Raw genomic sequence first — 16,051 nt, forward strand, 5'->3', positions numbered from 1 at the left:
ATTGTCGAAATAACTTCCTTCATTCTTTTCCAAAATAAATAAATAAAATCCTTCATCCAAATAGAAGTCTTCAATTCTACCTTCTATTGATTGTGAAACAAATTAAAATGACAATTTTTTTTAGGACTATCCTATATAACTGCTCAATGGGACTTTAACCACAGCTACATAAGAGGGGGGGGGGGGGGGGGGGCTGGTATAGGGAGGGATTCAGATTCTCTCCAGTCGGGAGGTGACCAGAAAAGTACCAGCTAAACACAAAACATGAGAGAGAAGTAGAATCGGAAACAGATCCTCTAAACTGCACTAGTGCTCCCATTGCGCATCTGATGGTCAGGAGTGTGTGCCCGATACTGCTAGTTGTGTGATGCATGTTGGGTGCACTGGAGAGGATCTAGGTCAAAGTGAAACCCCATGTTTCTCTCTTCTACTTTGTGTCTGACTGGTCCCTCTCCAACCACTCCCCGGCTAGAGAGGATCTAAATTCAACAAGGAATGGCTTATGGCCACATTTGAGGAATTAGATTGGCCTGAATCAATTGGATTGGATCAGTACCGGTCTCATCTGGTACCAATTCTTGGCCAATACCATAACGTTGGATTGATACGAATGAAGGGTAATAAGGTTAAAAATAAAATCAGTTTCTTTATTTTATGACAAACATGGGTATTTCTGTCCGATTAGAATTGGGATCAAATAAGTATCAACCCTGTTCAATTCTAAGACTGATTCTAATATTTTAAACCATGATTTGAATGTGATCTATATAAGTGCTTTCGCTATAGACAAACAAATTGATGATGCAGGGCCATAGGGCCGGACGAACATTCAGTTTCAAGGCTAATTTTCCATCCATTGTTTACAACTATCTTGTTTGATACTTATAAAAATTATTTAGCTGGTAATACTTATTGGATTGCTAAAACGGCAAAGGTCTTCTTTTTGCTAAAATGGCAAAGATCAACTTTCTTGTAGCAAGAACCCCCCCCCCAAGAAAAAAAAAAAAAAAAACCACGGTACCACCCAAAAAAATAAATAAATAAATCCAGAAGAGGAAACAAACTTTACACAAATGATTCATAGTACATGGGCATTAGCACAAACACTTTGATTTGGGTAGTGATGCAATTCAAAATACATTGATACCGCTGAAATAGTGGCCATGGACGTGCTTTATTTTCTTCAGATAGTCATTATGCTCTTGTTGTCTATACGATATTGGTCATATTAGTCGAGTACTTGATGTGGAATTTTGAGGCATCTAATTCAATTTAGGGTAAGAGAACACTACCTCTTGAAGCATGTACATGCCAATGGATGCAGTCAATGGGAATACACATGGGACATCTTCAGCACAAGGCAATGCGGTCTTTTAGCACCCATTGTATCTAGGTCCATATACATGTTAGAGGGCAGCGTTCTTTCTTACTTCATTTGCCATGTTAGTCAGGCACATTTGCCATGTTAGTCAGGCACTCGAGTGTGGAACCTTAAAGCATCTAATTCAACTAAATGGTGCCTCAACGAAAATTTAAGAAGCTATTTTATTTGAATGCATGCTTTGGTTGATGGCGTGGATATATTAGGGTCGTAAAGGATGCATATCAGAACCAAGCATCACAAGTCCTCCCACACCCGTGGATCCTGATCCTCTCCAATTCTTAATTGTGTAAATCTTATCTAATTCTCTCTGTGCATGAGACAGCTGTATATTTTTAAAATCCAATGGTTGTAGAATTTTTTTTTTGAATTTTAAATTCATTTTCACCCCTCAAATGCCTTAAATTTCTACAATGGATTTTGAAAATATGTAAACATAGCGTGAAGAGGAAATTGCACAACAATTATGAATGGGAGAGGATCTCTCTCTCACGCACTCTCTCTCTCTCTCACACACAGAAAAAGTAAAGGAGAACTGATATATGTTTCACCATAAATGACGAAAATATTACAAAGTGACGCCAGCAAGTACACAATCCATAGAAAATGGGATTAAAAAAAAAAAGTACACAATCAAGACCCGGAAAGACAAATGGATAAAGCGCACACTCACACCCTAATAAAATACTCAATACATAAATGATCTAACCAATACCATGAGAGACCAAATGGAACTCCCTTACTACCTCCTCACAATCAAGAGCTTCTCAAAAATCTAATGCCACCAACTGTGCAACGCTTGTCAGGCAAGGAGTATCAAATCCCATGAAGATCTCAAGGACTAGTACTTGAAGTAGAAGGGGGTGGGGAAAGGAAAGGGATAGATGGCATTGTTGGAATGGAGGGGATATTTGGGATGGAAGGGATGGTGGGCACTGTAACAGAGGGCAATGGTGGCAATGTGGCCTTAGGAATAGAAGGGATTGTCGGTATGGTAGGGCTGGTCGGTATTCCGGCAGGTAGCGGCGGCAACGTTGCCTTAGGCAATGGTGGCACTTGGGTGGTTGGCAAGGGTGGTGGCATTGTTGGTTTTGGGATTGAGGGAATGGTTGGTAAAGCTGGTGTAGGAGGTATGGCTTGAAGTAGATTGCGAGCAGCGAGGGTGATGTCAATGTTTAGAAGTGAAAGTACTGTGACCACAAAAATGAAGAAAGTCTTGGAAGCCATGGCTGTAAGGAAACAAGGCCTTGGAGAAGATCTTACAAAGAGGAGACGAGTACTTGATTGAATGAAGAAGAGGAGCAAAGCTAGATGGATATATATAGAGGGAAAGTGGGGCCAGAATTTTGGATTTAGTCCCTAAAATAGGTGTGGGTTGGTGGGGTTTGAATTCCATGGGTCGCTTGGAAATGGTGTGAGGTTGTTAGATTACTGTCATTGTTAGCTTACCTCTCCTTACCTACAATAAAGAGCAAGTATTCCAACAGGAATTATAAATTGGGAAAGAATGTAGTTGTAGTGGCACTAATGATAACAATTATTTTTATCAATATTATCCACCCATCTCATAAAATATGTATTTGTTAACTATTGTTTCATCTAAAAACTCAAAACACTCAAACGGTTAGGGAATGACAACATCAATATATACATCAACACAGGTCAATGGCCTCTCTCCAACTGGACCTACTCTTCTAATCCCTTTTTTTTTTTTTTTTTTTTTTTTTTTTTTTTTTTTTTTTCTGCTAAACTTGACACTGGTAGCCAGAAAGAGACCCATAAGAGGCCAGGAGGTGAACCACTGATCTGTCAATTCCATAAAACTAGTTGATATTGATACTCACACTTTGTGCTACATGAAAGGATGATGTGTAAAATCTAACTACTGGATATTTGACAAATGAATCTGTATAAGCTATATGTCAAATTCAATACTCAAATTTAATCATTTAACCTTAATTTTATATCATGTATTCGGTTGGCGACCTTCATATTTTCTTGTATCTAGACTTTTATATATATATATATATATATATATATATATATACACATGTGGTAAACCTTTTTCAATTTAAAACTTGACGTGTGAGCAAAGGATCTTAGATTCTACTTATTAAGTAAATTTAGCCTCGTTAGATATGCCATGTGTCAGAAAAATAAATTTAGACGATCAAGTAGGATAAGCAACAAACTTATACCAAAACTTTAAGCTCAATTTTCACCACTTTGAACTTGTCTCAAGTAGAGAGGTCCTCCGTTGCATGAGTCCAGATCCTCTCTAATGCACATTGGACAATTGAAAAGACCCGACCACGAACCCTTGGTCTGCCCAATCATATGATGTGCATTGAGTACGTTGGGGCGTTAGACAGTATCCTAATGCTCCATTGCACACAAATCACATAAAGTTTTGAAAAGAAGAATGGGGTCCGTTGGATCAATTAATTTGACTGATCAAGATGACAAATTCTTAATTGATTATAAATCAAAATTGCTCAAACCGGATCCTTATTTTGGGTTTTTTAATCCATTCCATCATAGCATTTCACATGGCAAGAAAAACATGAAATTTATGAGTTGTGATTAAGGGTGTCAATTTAGAACAAGAATTGGAAACTGAAATCAAAACCGGCCATTTAAAACAAAACTAAATCGAACTTTTCCAATTCGATTCGGTTTTAATTTTGAAAATTGAATTTTTATTCGGTTTGATTTGGTTTAGTTTCAACCTAAAATCTTCAGTTTGAACTGAATAGAACATAATAAGTGTAAACTGAATAAGTCATACTGAACCCAACTTTATTTGTTTCAGTAAGGCTCCGTTTGGTATCGTTCTAAAAAAACGTTTCTGAAGTTTTTTCGTTCTATTGGAACGAAAAAACGGAATCTTCTGTTTGGTGCACTTATGGTCCGTTTCTGATTTTTTGGAACAAAAAGTGAAAAAAAAAAAAAAAAAACTGAAAAAACAAGATTGGACGGAACTCCAAAATGGAGTTCCATCTTCCCAGTTTCGTTCCATTTTACAAAAAAAAAAAAATAAATAAATAAATAAATAAATCCCTGATAAAAATCTGAAATTTTGAAACAACATTCTTTCGTTTAAAAACTGCGTTTTGACACAGAAACTGAAATTTTCGTTTTTGACACGAAACAGCGTTTCTGGAACAGAAACGATACCAAACGGACCTAAGTGATTTTCATTTAAACCAAATAACTGAGGCCGTATACTAATTGAATAAAATCGAATACGAAAAGAATAAGAACCAAATCAAAGCGAACCGATTGGGTTCGGTTTTTGTTGTAGATATTGTCTCCTAGACCGAACCAACCGAAGCAATTGCCACGTATACTTAGCATACCGTAGAGGACTAGAGTCTCGCTCATCAAGGATTAGAATTCCTCTCTCAGATCCACAATCTGTAGTTCGTTAGCTCTCGTTTGAAACCCTGTTCGTGAATCTGCAGAATTATTTGCAGAAGAATTCTTATCCTCATTCTTTTGTTCGATCATAGTCTCCTCATTATTCCCAATCAATTATTGGCAAAGAACTGATCGTTCTTCCGTTCCGCCTTATATTGTGGTTCGTTAATTTTCTCCGAAGCTTTTTAGATTATCGTTTTCGCTTTATTGTAGGTTGGTGTGAAATTTATGTTTGATTCTACTGAAAACACTTGTTAAGTTTTATGATTATTTTGATTGAAGTTTGTTGAATCATAGTTCTTTTTTTCTTTTGTGGATAATCAGAGTGCATTCATTCATGTTACTTCATCTGTTCTTCACACTTCCACATGGGCATTTTTTATATGGATTTTTAGTAAATAGAATTAAAAGATAGGTGGAAGAAACTCTCTTTGTTCTTGCTTTGCAACTAATTTTGATCTTTTTATGGACATTGTCCAGACACCAAAATATTGCTATTTTCTTCATAATTTGGGGATTTTGGATTGGTATTTTTTGGCTTATGTGGTTGTGTTTTAGGGGGAATTCTATGGGACTCCTGCTTTCTACTCTTTTTTTTTTTTTGGGGGGGGCTTCGGTCAGGTTCAACATACTTTTGTGTATCTCCCCAAGTTGTTGACTTGACTATTTGATGGCACATTTAAAAGTTCAGGAATTGTAATTTGCATGAATTTTTGGGTACATCTGTAGGTACTAATATGGGTACATCTGTAGGTACTAATATGGGTACTCGATGCTTTTCGTTATGTTTACACTGATTTGACCTCATTCTAATTTCATGATGAAATTTTTCTCAACTTGCTGTGCAATCCCATTGCTTTTTCTTTCATCTTCTTCTTCTCTAATGCAAAATTGAGGTAGTTACCTTTATTATTGTTTGTGTGTATAGCTCAATTTGCATTCTTGACATCCTTCTAGAAAGAAATTTTGGTTTTTTTCTGTAACATTGAGAAATGGCATGTGGTCTAGGTGATATTCTATTCATTTTTTTTTTTTTTTAATCAATCTCGGGATTGCTGGAAAATGTCTCTGTTATCTTTTTGTCTGTGGATTTTTCTTCTGGAATTTTTGTATAGCACTGTCTTGGGGCTAAAAATGAATTCATTGTAGTGGCAGTAAATCAAGTGAGGTTTAACCTTTGTGCCACAATCCCGTGCTATGCCAGCTCTTTCTACAAAAATACTTCATCTTGATGCATTAGAATAAAAGATCTTGGGATTTGAATTTCTAGTTTAGTGGTTAAGGGAAGCTGTTTATTTCAGTGTTTCAATATAGACTTATAGAGGGATGGAATTTGGAAGAATGTTAACCCCTCAGTTTCTGAAGGAGCATTAATTTGGCTTTTATATGTGTAAACTTTTCATTTGGATTTTGTATTCGTTAAAATTTTCATCTATCAACTTGATAGATTTAGAAGGATGGTTATGTAATGAACTGAGTGCAATGGTCTCGCAGTATGAAAATCTTTCTATTTGTTCAGGCTATTGAAGTTTTTGAGGAAGTAGAATTGAGCCAGTTGGAAGAATCCCTGAATACCTTGATGATGAAGCCTATGTAATATGGTTTTGGGTGTTGGGATTGCTTATGGTATGTTTTGACTGGTGGAGTGATTTTGAACTGGGAAACAGAAATATTTTGCCATTTTTTTACCAATTTCTTTTTAAACTTCGGCAATTTACCAATTTTGGTGGATTTTGACCCCAGGGGGAAGAGTTATTTTGCTAATTTCAACAGATTTTGTTTGAAATTTCAAACCTTGTCAGAAGTACCCCACTCCAAAGTTATTGAACGAACTTAGACTGATCAGACGGTGGCCTCTTGTCAAGAGTATATAACTGGTTTAGTGGTTTTGGCACCAGTGGAGAAAGAACTTCAGTAGCTACCCACTTCACTGCTGCATAAATGATCAAGATTACCATTATCCACATCTCTGTAATGAGAATTCAAGCCTATAACATGTGGCAAATTTCCTAGGTTGTTTCAATCACTACACGTGCTGATGAAGTTAGGATATTGGAGAGCAAGAGCTTCCACTCATTGCCTCAAATTCCATAGTTCACATATGTTCTTGGACTTGGAGATGGAAAGTCATGTTCATCCCACCAATCTATGCATGCTGGTGAAGTCACGAAGTTGGAGAGCAAGAGCTTCCACTCATTACCTCAAATGACAGAGTTCACCTTCTAGGTTCTTAGACTTAGAGATGGAACGTCACGTTCTCAAATGCCATAGTTCACCTCCTAGGTTCTTAGACTTAGATATGGAAGGTCACGTTCACTCCACTGATCTTAAATTGAGGAGCTGGACCTAAAATTTCCTCAGGCTTCCACAGACTAGCATTATTTGGGAACTTGGGGTTGGGTACCCAACAAAAAATTAACTTGATTCGATGAGTGGCCTCTCTAAGATGGATGGCAAATGCTCCCCAACCACATGTCCCACTTCAACCTGAACCAAATTAATTGTCAATCTTAAATTTATTTTAAATCCTTGTTAGTTTATCCCAATTGCTAGCCTCATCATCATCTTGGATGCTGATCCCTTAAACCCAGCTCTAGCATTGCTGACATCACCCTGGACATATCTTAACCCAACTCCAACATTTCACTGTCATCTTCAGCCTAACTATTAATTGCAGAATTGTCAGCATAAAACAACCAACAAGCATCCTCTTCTTCGACTAGTGTGTGTAAAATGCTACTGTTACATTTGAAAACTATATCAATGGTTTTAGGGATAGAGTTGATACTCAATACCTCCCCAAAGGAAGCCATTAATCCCCCACATGTCAATGCGCTTTGAAGATTTCATCAACAACCACTACCAGGGTTAGTATTCTTGGAATATTTTCTTAAAACCCATGGAGAGATCAAGCTTGAGGATGACCTCAAATTGAAGGGAAAAGAAGCCACCGACAACTCTCCTAACACTTGAAACATATGCCAGTCTCCTCACATTGAGTTAATTTTCCACCTATGAAATGGATGGACCAGTAGCAGCAAAACTGAGGAGTAGCCACAAGTTGCTCAATTCAGTGCCAGTAGTCTTATGCCTAATTGAAATTGAAGTGGTTGTCAATGAAGGAAGAGACCCGAGCACCTCCTATATTTATTCAAGCTTTGAATGTCTCTCTTCTGATAGCATTACAGTTTTCTCTCTTAATGTTCCCAATTTGTAAATTGATACTTGTTAAAAAGAAAGCATCACTTGCTTTTCAGAACATCGTGTCATACCCTATGAATCTGAACTATAACCTAATTTAGGCTATAGGTCAGTCTTCCATTGATTTGATGCTAAGGTACATCCAAGGAAGGACCAAGTTGGCCTCCAGCGGTAGGTATCTTTAGGTGAGATGGAATATATCTCTCAAATTTTCTTGTATTTACTCTTGTTCTACCAACAGAATGTTGTTTAAGGTCCAGTCCCACAAATCTCTCTTGGATCTTCAATTTTTTTTCTTTTATGTCCTTAAATATACGCTTTGTTGATTCTGATATTTGGTACTGTAAGGTAACTCCATTTTTTGTGCTGGTTGGGTTTTCCATACATGCTAATTCTTCATTGTTTCAATGCTAATAACACTGGCTGTTATGTCCTATTGCAGGGAATTGAACTAACAAATCCACAAGCAAATAATGATAATTAGCTGGGTAGTGCTACTCAGAGTACCTACTTCTCGGAAACAGGAACATTCTCAAAGATCGAGAAGACGAACCACCATAGAGGTTGTTAATGCAAATCATCTTGGCAGTGGTACTCAGAGTACCTACTTCTCAGAAACAGGAACATTCTTAAAGTTCAAAAGGACTGGAACAACTGTAGAGGTTCTCTGTATCCCGGTTCTAGGCCGGGAAAAGACAGTTGGTCTTTGACACTTCAAGTGAAATCTGAGGGCAGAATGTAGGTTGATAAAAGGACTAGTAAAGTTCCATTCTTATCACACAATAATGCTTTTCCCACTAGTTAGGGGAGGAAAAAAAGTAATATGGTGAAGTCCTTTGGGTGTTACTTCTTAGTAGAGCTTGTAGATCCTCAACTACCCCCTTGATGAGGACGTGTTGTGCTCGACAATGCATCATGTATCTAAAGTGATGGTACAGATAAAAGAAAGAAAGATATTTGTCTATGCAAGATGGAAATGGGACTTATAATACAGCATCAGCAGCGGCCCTTAAGTTGTTTCATTTGATGTTTGGATCAAATACAGCAAGGCTCATGTGCCTCTTATAACAATGATCTTGAGCAATGTGTGACACATGAGATGCTTCTCATTACGAGGGGTGAAGTATATGGAGGTTGATGCTATTAACTTGAGACTAAATCCTCTTATGACCCTATTGTTGTGAGATCAAATTTGACCCGTATGCAGGTCATCCATGAAAGATAAAATCTAGCAAAAAGAGTGGACTAGAGATCATCTTTGATCAAGCTTCTATACTAGGATTCTCCATGGGATTAATTACCTGATTACCTCAAACAGTAGAAGCAGATTTGCTAAAAGTACATTTCAACCCAATTTAAAGGAATACTAGAATCATCATCAGCCTCTAAAATGAAGTGTCATGGTTACATATATTGAGTATTTGGGGGTAGCTGAAACGCTTAGGCCTTTTAGTTACACATTGATAGGACTGAATGCACTGTTAAACATCAGAGCTTCTCTCAAGACATTCATGCCCAATTCTAACCATTGGGAAAATCACTACAAGATGACACACAGTAACCATTCTTGACTTTATATACCTCTCACTACATGGGCCGTATACAAATTGAGTCACCAATGGATGTTAATAGGAGAAAACAAGCCTCTTAATTTTTGTAGTAAGAGAGAGAGAGAGATGTCACATAGATAACTATAAAACTAAGGTAACAAAATTGAAATATATTACAAAACAGTGCTACATGCATACCAATATATTACAAAACAGTGCTACATACCTCAATGGATGGACTATCACTAGTGATGTAAATAAACTCTATTTATCTAGAGACATAAGTCATCTAAAGCTTCTATCCTCTCTGTTTAATTATCACTCAACCCCTTCCATCTACCAGGGAAGGCAAGTAGGCAACCCTTAATCCAAAACCATACTATTATGCTGCCGGCGCTATGGACTTTCCATCATCGTCGTCGTCGTCATCGTCATCATCACCATCATTTTCTTCATAAATACAAACACGACGATTCACCTGATCCTCGTCGATGATGACGGTGGCGAAACCAAGTTTCTTACTGATAACCACCATTCTTGTGAGGTTAAATGAAGAACCAGGAGGAACTACTAGTAACAACACATTAAGGGAGACATTTTCATCCTTTATATATACATGAAAATGTGGAATTAGTTATATATTCTTCATCCTGAATTGCATTTTAGGTGCTCTATTTTTATTTGCATTTTTTTCATTTTCAGAAGCAGAGCTCCTCTCCATACATTTATATGGACCCCTCACTTTATGGTTGCTCATGGAGATTGTTTGCCTTACACATTCCGCATGTGGATGCAACAGTCCATGCACACTCTCAGGTTCCCTTGTCACGTGTAGGTCACATTCCATGTAGGACTGTGAAACAATCATAGTCCACTGTTTAAGGCTCAAAAATATATGACCCTTTTACTATTTTTGGTCCAGAACATGGGCCTAGCACAGGTATTTTTGTACTTACTTTGCGGGTTTGGGCTGCTGTTGGTAGCTTGTATGCCAACCTTAGCTCCAAATGTTTAAGCCCAATGAAGCCTTAATGTCAACTATGGTTAAGCCCAATATGCTCTTTGTGTCTTTAGAATTTTCCCTGGGCCGAGTATTGTACTGAGAGACCAACTATTAAGCATATTGGTCTGCTTTGGTCCTTGTATATTGGGTCAAGTGGGTTGTCCAACCTATCGAACTACTAAATTAAGGACCCAACTAATATATGAAGACATCCAAGGTCTCAAATTTAACAGATGCGAGAGGGAAGAAGAAAGTGATCTATAGATGGAGTTGCCATGACGTAAGAGAATATTCATTAGGTAACATTAGGCACAAGTCTACACCTTGTGCATCAGTCGGGTTGAAATCGTCTGCAATTCCGATCTTGTACAATTCCGTGCAATATCACCTTCAGGTGGTGACACGTGTATTGATACAAATACAATGGTCCAGATCTGGTATAATTAATAAAACATTAAATCAGTAAAGAGGCATTTAAATCAGATCTGGACCATTATATTGGTATCAATACACGTGTCATCGCCTGAAGGTGGTATTACACGGAATTGTACGATATCGGAATTGCAGACGATTTTTTTTCGCATCAGGATGTTCCTTTTTTTTCAAATTTATTGACCGAGTTTTTCTTCACATACGGTGAAGTGATTATCTATCTTTATTGTGGTTGGATGGGATTCGAAACACAGTATTGGACTTCAAACATTTGGGAGAGAATTATGACATTCGAAACTTTCTCCAAATTGTATGAATGAACCATACGATAAGATGTTAGACCTAGCCATTACAAACCCAAGCCCAAAAATAATTTGGTGCCACATGGCAACACTCGTATCAAGACATCTAAGTGGCATAGACTTATAGAGATTGCACTAGAACGAAAAACAATTTGGTTCCACGTGGCACCATTCATATCAAAACCTCTAGATCCTTATCCACTTTCACATCCAAAATCCAAAAACCAAAAAACATCCAATGGCCTTCATAACCATACTATACTTCAAACTATTAAATTATTAGAACAGAAAAACGAAGAAAGAAGAAATCTCCAAGATAGAGAGAGAGTGACAGGGTGAACCAATGGCGTCCACTTCATGTTTCCTTCACTACCATGCCCTTTCCAACCCGACTGCCACTAGATCCTCATCACAGCGCCAGGTGTCAATCAACAAGCCCACCCAGCTGGTCTGCCGGGCCCAAAATCAGCCAATCCAGGATGAAGACGACAATGCCGCCGTCCCCGGCCGGTTGGGTCTCACAGTCCTCATCTGTGCTGCAGCCGTCGGCACTAAGGTTCGCCGGCCGACGCCACCTACGGAGAAGCTGGTAATTTAATTTTGTAAAATTTAGTTTATTATATTATTGAATTAAAGAAATTTTTAAATGGGGTTTTGATTAATTGCAGCCAATGTGTTTGGTAAACCGAAGACGAACACAGATTTCTTACCATACAGTGGAGATGGATTTAAGGTCCTGGTAAAATGGAACCCTAACAATGAGAAAGAATACCCTGGCCAGGTTCTCAGATACGAAGATAACTTCGATGCCAACATTAATCTTTCTGTCATGGTTTTCAACCAAACCGATAAGAAGTCCATCACTGACTTCGGCCCACCGGAGGAATTTCTCCCTAAGGTAATTTGGCCCTTAAATTTTTCAATTCTCTACCGAACTCCAGGAAATTTACAGGAATCCAAGGTTGAACCATTATGCTTATCAGACAATAGTTTTGTCTAATAGAGACTACATGGTAAAAAAAAAAAAATGTGAGACGGTATGAAAACCCCACATTGTAGGCATGGGAATCTTATTCCTTGGAAATTTTTATATGAAAAAATGCCACTTCACTCGTCATGAAGATAAGCTTCCTCCCTTAGTGGGTTCGTGATTTTTGCACATAACAATTACAACTGTTGGATACATAGTGGACATTCTATGCGAGCAGTTCGTTGAGTTTTAGACTCAAATGAATCATATACTCCCCATGATATTGACACTCATTTCTATGTATGCCCATGTACTAGGGTTGTCAATCGGTTGGATTGGATCGGTCTTGATCAGGTTTAATCGGGCTTGACCACTTGGAAGCTTTGCACTGTGAACGCCACTTTAAGTAAACGGTCCTAACTTTGAGGGACTTGGTACGGTTTATAATCCGGTCGATCGGTGTCGGACTTTAATTGGACTTCCTTAAACAGTCTTAATTGGGCCTTAATTGTGCCTTAACGGGGCTACAGACTTATTTAAGTCTAAACGGGCTTTAAACGTGTCTATCCTAAAATTCTTTTCTTAAGTGGATTAAATGCCCAGAAATATGTGAGGCAAATCTTTAAATAAAAAAAGAGAAATGATATGAGATTATGGTTGTTCTTACGACGAAAAATAAGAGATTATGACATTTATAACTTACAAAAATAAAGCTTAATTGAATCAAATCATATTACAAAAGAAAAGGTAAGCAAGCTTATTATGTTTCTTACTAGTAGTGGCAAAATATGAATTTTATGTAGTATTAAAGGGAGTTGAGCTGGGTCGGGCTACAACGAGTCAGTTCAAGCCGGGCATGTGTCGGTTCGATCAGGTGCCCGATGGGCTTGCTACTTGCACCGTGAAGCCTGTTTAATTAATATGGCTCAAGCCCGACACGTTTATTAAATGGGTCAGTCTAAGTTGGACTGAAAACATGTCGAGCTCGGTCGAGCCTACCGATGCGAGCTCATAATTGACACCCCTACCATGCACCACTATTGTACACTATAATCCTAAATTTTCAAAACTTTATTTTTTCACTCAGCTAATTCTTCTTGGGTTGAAATTAGACAGATAAGCATGGGTAGATTTCTATATGTCTACAAAATACGGATCCCATTGAGAATGTCATTTGTTAGATATTTAGACCGATCTAATCAGGCTGACCTACATGATTCAGGTTACCCAATTGGGGTCTGTTTGGAAATGTATTTAAAATTAACAGAAATTGGGTTTTATTTTCACTATAGTTTGTTGACTTGGTTTCCTAAATTTAATGCGATTGTAGACTGTTTGGAGGTTTAGTTGGGCATGGAGATATTCAAATGAAAACTGCGTTGCCAAACATGTCTTTAGCTGATAAAGATCCTCTACGGCCAGGTAATCCGTCTTTAGCTAGATGTCTACAAACCTTGCAAGTGAGCTTAGCTAATACCTAAGCTATATTGTGACTTTGGACTTTGTGCAGGTGGAATATTTGCTGGGGAAACAAGCTTACTCCGGCAAAATTGTTTCTGAGGTAAAATTGCAAATGAGAAACCAGAAACATACTTTTAACACCACATCACCCCCTGTAGTTTTGTTTCTTTACGTTTAAACTCAAAAAATTAACACCGTTATCCTGGTGTTAGTTTCAAAATTAAAAAGACCTAAATACCCTTCCTACCTATTATACTCTTTTAACACCTTTGAATCTACCAAAATCCCAAAATCCCACCCCCCTTACCTTCTCCATCAAAGGAGAGGTGATATTGTTTTCGGCAAAGTCGATACTCTCTAGCGAAATCGATACTCTCCTGCGAAGCGAAGGTATGAGGTCGAAGATGATGGCTATTTGAAACAGGGCTCCTCAGATCGAAGACAACTCTCTCTGTTCTAAAGACATCAAAGGGGCTTCGAATGAGCAAAAAGCGCCATACACAGAGAGACAGAATGGGAGATTGTCGAACACTGGGTTTCTTGATTGGGTTGCCCTTGGCCGTCGTTGCGTTGGTTTTATCCCTTGTGGCCATGATCGTAAGTGATTGCTTGTGATTTCAGATCTTGAAAATATATTTCATTTTCAGAAAAAAAAATGGAAACTTGTGTTTCATGGATTTCTGACGGTTTTTATTTTTTTTTCCAATTATAAACCGTGCAGGTAGGTGTTGAGTTGCTTGTGCCCATGTTGCATTTGTTGTATCGGCATTGCTAATTTGGCAATGGAGATTGTGCAGCTTCCTGTTAAGTGATTAAATGGTTCACATATCAAATTCCTTGTTAATGTCTGATGTTTGATTCTCCCACACCCATGACCCACCCATCCATTCTTGATGTAATTATTTCATTAATTTGTGACTAAAATTCATAACCGATCAGGAAGGGGTTTTTTTTTTTTTTTTTCTTGACAACAATAGATCTTCATTTTGAATTGGTTTGATAAACTTTGATTTAAATAGAAATATCTTTAAGAAATAGACTTTTGGGTTCGAAACAGGGCGCCTCAGATACTTCTCTAACTCCAGAGAGAACTAAAGTGAAAGGAAACTATAACTCTCATTTATGAGGATGATTTGTTTCTCCATTATCATCACTATCAAGCTTTTCTTGTGAAAAAAAACCTTTTTTTTTTTTTCAGAAAACGAAGAATGAGCAAATCGTAGACATTCCTTCATTGCTGGAGAACAAAGTAGGTCTTCCTCATAGTAACAACCTTTGATCTATCTTTGCCGGAACAACCTTTCCTAACCGGAGCAATCTACAACCTACGGCTTATTAAAAATTTTTTAGAAATTTGCCCCAAATGTTTGTTCGTTGGGAGGTTGAAGAAAGAAAGAAGGGTATTGTGGGGATTAAGAAAATTTGGGTTCAAGTTAACAAAAAACATCTCAAATCAGTGTAACGGTGTTAGTTTTTTGAGTTTAAATGTAAAAAAACAAAACTACAGGGGGTGATATAATTGGGACAAATGCTAGCGTGGTGAATGTAAATTTTCCAAAAAATTTTAAACATACAAGCCATGAATCTTCACCCCCTTGACTATTTGCATTTAAATACAAGGTTACTGTTGAGTGCAATTGGTGAAACTGTGATACGCTAAACTCACTCTCACCAAGAGGTCTTGAGTTCAAGTCTCCCGTTATCTCCCACCGCTGCCACCCATTTTAGAGAATAAGTACTGACTGAAACTAAAAATGACTTTAATTCATAATTGCAAGGCATGACAGGCAATTGCCTTGGCCGCCTTCGATGCCTTGGTTCGCCTAGACGCCTTGATGACAACTATGCTTGAATTCTGATTATTTTTGTTCTTTTCTTTTGCTGTGCTTATCTTTTAGGGTGATTTTGACCCTGATGCTGCTCCAACCGCAAAACATATTAGAAACTTCAACTTCGGAGATCAATGGTAAATCATATTACTTCCTGACCGTTTTGACAAGGACAGCAGACGGAGATGAAGGTGGCAAACACCAACTACTTACGGCCACGGTGTCCGACGGGAAGCGCCGGAGACAAGAGATGGTTCAAGGGACCAAGGAAGTTTGTTGAGAGTGCTGCAAGTTCTTTCAATGTTGCTTAGAGATAAAATGTATGTTTTGTATTATTTGTAAATGACCAATAAACTGCTACTAGAGGGACTTCTTATTTGAGTTCAAGAGATCCTCAATGTGAGGGAATTGATGACTACTAAGAGCTATAATGGATAGTTTTAGTGGTGTGGATGGTAACTTTAGCACAACTGCTAGTCTGATATACATGATTAAGCCATGG

The 16,051-nt window shown here is 37.8% G+C and overlaps 1 long non-coding RNA gene and 1 pseudogene across 1 annotated transcript; both read left to right on the forward strand.

The window, feature by feature from the left end:
• Window positions 1-4,752: 4,752 nt before the first annotated feature.
• Window positions 4,753-9,024, forward strand: LOC122071641. The gene is made up of 2 exons (XR_006138235.1): window positions 4,753-4,961; window positions 8,445-9,024. It is a non-coding gene; the product is annotated as an uncharacterized LOC122071641 (long non-coding RNA).
• Window positions 9,025-11,593: 2,569 nt separating this feature from the next.
• Window positions 11,594-14,738, forward strand: LOC122071644 (annotated as a pseudogene).
• Window positions 14,739-16,051: the final 1,313 nt, after the last annotated feature.

The sequence above is a fragment of the Macadamia integrifolia genome, unplaced genomic scaffold (assembly GCF_013358625.1).
Source record: "Macadamia integrifolia cultivar HAES 741 unplaced genomic scaffold, SCU_Mint_v3 scaffold_3A, whole genome shotgun sequence".
Taxonomy (NCBI): domain Eukaryota; kingdom Viridiplantae; phylum Streptophyta; class Magnoliopsida; order Proteales; family Proteaceae; genus Macadamia; species Macadamia integrifolia.